Source organism: Adiantum capillus-veneris, chromosome 5 (genome assembly GCF_014529385.1).
Source record: "Adiantum capillus-veneris isolate H3 chromosome 5, ASM1452938v2, whole genome shotgun sequence".
NCBI classification, from domain to species: domain Eukaryota; kingdom Viridiplantae; phylum Streptophyta; class Polypodiopsida; order Polypodiales; family Pteridaceae; genus Adiantum; species Adiantum capillus-veneris.
Genome location: NC_140935.1, coordinates 169870938 through 169876937, shown reverse-complemented (window position 1 = coordinate 169876937; position 6000 = coordinate 169870938).

The following is a 6000-nucleotide window of genomic DNA, read 5'->3' as shown; positions in this document are numbered from 1 at the left end:
CTTCAAGCACAAGGTTACTATCTGTTGGAACGAGGGCTGGTATGGGGGGTGGAGATTAAGAATCACCATGGCTAGAAGGAGCGTGCAGAGATATGAGAGAGAGAGAGAGAGAGATCTCGACACAGCTTGAAGCAAAAGAACACGCTATGCATTGATTGTATTATTACATTGTATATATTAAGCCTAAAAAGGCCATGCAAACTCTTCTTTAACTGGTGGTCTATAGCTGCATGCCTTGAGACTTGTTTTCACGGGCTGACTGAAAAAGGGCTTGAACCCAACAATCCCCCCCTCAAGCCCGAACTGGACAAGCAACTCATGATACCTCGAGTTTTTGGTGTACTCGTCAACCGTGAGTATTAGGTTCTCTCACAACCAAGGATTTCTGGTTTATCCATAACCTGGTGCTATGTATGTAACCCCCCCTTGAACAGATAGGGTGTAGGTCAAAAAAGTTAGCTACCAAAAATGGAGTTTTTGGTTCACTGCCAAACCTTGGTTTTAAGGTGTACCCAGTAACCTCATGAGAAGTAGGACAAAAATAGGACTTGAGAAAAAAAACTGATAAATTGGGAGGTCTTACCACTCATGGGTGGCAGTGTCTATAACCCGTACAAAATTTGGCATGATAGTGAAAAAGCATGACAATAACCGACTACAAGGCTTTTGACAGGAAATATATGATTGTTTTTGACAATAGACTGTAGAAAAACTAACATAAAATAGGACAAAACAAATAATGATGATGATAATCGGTTTCGAAAAACCAAACAAATCGATGTAAATTCATCTCAAAGGAAATGTGTCTTGGTTGTTGTGAGCATCGATGTCTCGTAATTCTTGAACAATGAAAGTTTCCATACTTACCAATATGTGTAGGCATAAGACCAACATAACCTCAATAGGCTGAATGTTATTAAAAAACTGCAAAGGATTAATATTGATCCGAAGTGCATGTAATGGATCCATGCTTGATTGCCGATACTGCCGGAGCTGTGGGTGTGAGAGTTGCCTCTTCATAGGAGATTTTAATGAACACTTTATGTTTTTTGTTTATAAGAAATAACGATCTGCAGACACAGCACGCGGCTTGGGAGGCTATGAAGCGCGGAAATATCCAAGAGTAACCGCTTCTGTGGTTTAATCCTTGCATGCACCCCCGAATGACTATAGCAGGCAACAGAGAGCTATCGTTGGCAGCAGGCTGAGAAGGCGGAAACTATTGCAGACTACGCATGCAACTGTGCTGAGAAAATTTGCTTAGCATTTCACTGAGCCTTGCTTTGAGCATGCGCGTGCAGACAGTATTGCAAAATGCTCACGAATGCTTACCAACGACCCATCGAACCTTCTCTAAAGCTTGCCAAGGACACCGGCTCACCGCGGTTTTGAGAAGTCGAATCGCCTGCAGCGTCTTGAGAGATGCCCACTCGCCTTGAATTGCCAGTGCCACCAAGCTCTGATACCAGTTGTTGGGATAGGAGCTAGGGAGGATGCCGCCTAAGGGCCATGGCGAGGAGCTGTGTGGTGCTGCAGAGGACGAGATATGGAAAGAGAGAGAGATTCGACACAAGCCAAAGCAAAAGAACACGCTATGCATTGATTGTATTATTACATTGTATATATTAAGCCTAAAAAGGCCATGCAAACTCTTCTTTAACTGGTGGTCTATAGCTGCATGCCTTGAGACTTGTTCTCACGGGCTGACTGAAAAAGGGCTTGAACCCAACACTATCAAGGAAATCGGAGAATCTGGCTACCAAAGATGCCAGGTAAACATTCTTCAATCAGACGACTTCAGCTTGAAAATAATCGCAATTTCATGGAAGGCAAAATCAAGGACAATGTCCCATTCAAGGCAAAGGATATCTACAAAGACACGCTAATCACACGATGCAGATACAAATGGGTGCCAACCAAGGGACCAACAACAACAAAAAGAAATTTTGACAACCAAGGTCACCCAGGTATGGCAAAAGAAACCAATATTGCCAATATGATCCTTTACAAATCCTCTCTTCGAGGATGGGAGTTTTGAATTTCAAAACCTATTCTTGGTCGAAAGCTCCCGAGAGTAAGTCAAGTCGCCATAAAAATCATGGCATAAGAGTCAAGATTCGGGTAGCTGAGCCACTAAATGAGCAAGCATAAGACCCAAGCTTCATGTTTTAATATTTTTTGTGGTCTATGAGTCTAGATATTTAGATTATAGCTCAAGCTGGAAGAGTTGAGCATACTGTAAAATGGAGTCGCTCATGCTGGATAGGTGAGCAGAAGAGTCAAAGTCTAACAATTTTATTTGGTGGAGAGACGGAGTAATCCACAAAACACTCACGCACATGTACACAGTGAGGAGAGTGAAAAAAACCTCGAGCATCAACAACCCTTCTTGTGAGTAACGGAAGCTCTTGAAGTCAAATATATTTTTGCTTCTCTAGCTACATTCACTCTTGGAAGCACCCATTCAAACTCTTCTCACACAACATATTGTTTCCCATGCATCTATCTCTGCAAGCATATATAATGTCCCATCATTGGGCATTTGCATTTGACACGATTTGTGTTCCACCCATGCACTTACACAACAAAATGACGATGACGAAGCGATAACAGGTTTCATAAGCATTCGCTCAACAACAACGACTCTGACTTCAAGCTACTAACACTTATCCAATGTATATCCAGTCAATAATAGTAGCCATACGGCCATAAGTACTTTAACTCAAAAAAACTCGGTTACATCAAAACATAAGTACATATAGCCTTACATTTAATTGTGACTAAAGGCATTTTTTTCCCACTGGGTTTTTCCCTTTAGTCCTATCCAGGTATCCAAGACCTTCATTTTCTAATATACGCCACATTTAAAGCAGACCAACGACATTCCCAAACAACTACATGCTCATCAACTAGAAAATCAAAGGGGAGCAGCCCAGAAAAAATTCAAAAAGGCTTCAAGTTTACAGGTACACATGCAGGATGAAACCCAAAGAACAAACAATACAGAGCTGCCAAGATAAAGACTTGCTGCAACAACAAACCTCACTCAACCTATTCACGATACAACAACCAATCGGAGGGGGAGAGCTATGGCTTCAACTACACGACATGTACAAGAAAAAGGCCACTGCAGACATAGGGTCTTGTCGGGGACGACAAGGATTCGGAGGGGGAGAGTGTTGACATGCCAACCTTTCAACAATGCTTCCACAAAGATTTCATGAAGATTCCTTAAAGATTCTCTAAAGATTCCATATGAAGATGCTGATGAAGTGATGAAGATGAAGACGGATGCTGTAATGTGAAGATACAAGCTCATGGACATCATCGAATATCCCGTTATTATCATTTTGAGCCATTACGACCACTTTTGTAATGTTTATAGGAACTTCATATTTTAAGTCGGCAATTGTATTTTGGCTGCAGATGCTTGTTGGATGAGCAAAGCCAGCTCACGGTGTTGTAATTAAGCTCTATAGAAGTTTAGGGACAAATCAGGTCATTTTGGTTGGACATTAGGTTTTCTAAGGTTTAATATATAAACCAAAACCTAAAGCTTTGTAAGGCGACTTCTAATAATCTTATCTTCTGTGTCGACTGGGAGACTGCGAGAGAGTGAGAGAGAGTGTGTGTGTGCTACAAGAGCTACGGTGGTCGGAATCGTAAACGGAGAGCAGCAGCGTGTTGCCCACGAGAAGAGCTACGCGTTGATGCTTACATCACGCACGTTCGCATGTGTTTTGGCAGATTCACCCGTGAGCTACTTTTGGAGTTTTGGTGAGTAAACGTTGTCCGTTTTTGCATTTCAGCATATCCACGTGATCAGAGCGAGTAGAGCTACACATTAGGCATGTTAGATTTTAGAAACAATGACTTGTAAAATTCGACCAGACATCCTACACGTTTTCTGCACGGAGGGTATTGGGTTAGGATTTGTGGTCAGGGACCTTAGGGATAACGGCTTTCCAGTGTGTGTAGGACTTCCCTTGAGTTTCGTGAAGTTTCGAGATCGTTTGATGGGCTTTTGGCTTGCGGTAGCATCATAGGAGACTCTCACATTCATAGAACCAATGGCATGTAGATTTGATATCTTTGTAGGAAGTAGTCATTAGTCAGTCGAGTAGAGGTTAACACCCTTTGCTTGCTTCCACGCACAGGCGGGTCGAGCTTCGTCCTCAGTTGACATTATATGTTAGGTGAGTTCTCGCTATGCTGACGTCCGTTGTGACTTATCCGCCAATAAGCGTTCAATCATCGGATGCTATGCTCCCTTGCTTAGTGTTTACATACATGCACATATACACATATATACATATACACATGCATACATATCTACACACACACACACACACATATTCTCTCTATTCTCTCTCCCTATTTCTCTACTCTCTACCTCTCCCTCTTTATATATATATATATATATATATATATATATATATATATATATATATATATATATATATATATATATATGTGTGTGTGTGTGTGTGTGTGTATACATATATATATATATATATATATATATATATATATATGTATACACACACACACATATATATATATATATATGTATACACACACACACACACATATATATGTATATGTATACACACACACACACACACACACACACACACACACACACACACACACACACATATACAATAGGGGAAGGGGGTGGTATGTGCTTACCTTGACTTCTATGTTAGGTTTCCAATTAGGTTGAGAATCCAGCGTCGTTCGCAGTAAGCGCTTCTCCACAAAATCTCCTTCAAATGCAATCCGGAATAGATCACTCTCAGAAAGGGCCTCCGAACCGAGTCTCAGAAACGGTCGGGACTGCCAGAAACAAGCCAAATCGGCTCCACAAAAGGTACATATGGCAGTTTTCGCAACTCAACGTACATCCACTGTCAACAATACTGCAAGGTACAGTATACACGCTCAAACAGGCGCCAAACAAAATGTGCAAGCATTAAACAAATCCCTGCGGGGAGTAAAACCGCTCTCAAAAGTGCCAAAACAATGTATATGCGCATCAAGTACTCCCACTGAAATCTGTGCTGATGCAAAGTACTGCAACTTGTAAGAAACCTAGATGTCGTGTATGTATGCAAGAACCTGTGAGGAGATGGATGCCTAAAAAACCCGAGACAATGTCGATGCCGAAAAGTGCTCCTAATCAGCCCATAAACACCGTCTCAATAGCGCATAATAGCCATAAAACAGCTATATACAATCCCAAAATAGTCTCTGAACAACCTGCACCTGTGTCCTGTACCTATACCTGTAGCAAAAGTGGAGTTGAAAAATACAACTCCTGAAGCGTAGCTCGGATGAAACTTTTGACTGCACGAACAACTTTTGACTGACTCTCTCTCTCTGTGATTGATATTTGCGTGAAATTCATCATTCCATGCTTGCTCCTTTACTTACTCTGTCCCACTTTTTTGTGCTGGTGTTTTTGTGTATGTGTCTTCGAGAAGTGTACGTGTGTGTAGCTTTGATCTATGCCTTTTGCGTCTTTTCTACACTCTACAAAGTGGTATCAGAGTCCCGATCGGAGAATTGCATTCAGCTCACAAATTCATGTAACTCTTGAAAATAGGTAGAAAATCACTTTTTGGCTCTTTCTCCCGTATACAACATCAGTTTGTAGTATGTGAGTAGTCATTCTTGATGTTTTTTGGCCTTCCAAATACATTGACACTTCAAATTTGTGTGATTTTGCACTAAAAATTCTTTACAGCAGCAAGCCGACTACTTTTACATGGAAACAACAAATTTTTAGATTTTTACATATGTAGTTGAAAAAACTACAGGCTATGTGAGGATTGAGTGAGGCCTTTTGAAGCCTATCCTTATGAATTTTGATGCCCGAAGGTGGATTAGGTACCAAAGTGTGGCCCTGGCCAACTCAACAAAGACCTAGTACGCCATTTAAGGCTATGGGATGATGAATATTTTATTATGCAGTGTAGGATAATGTATGTATTGCAT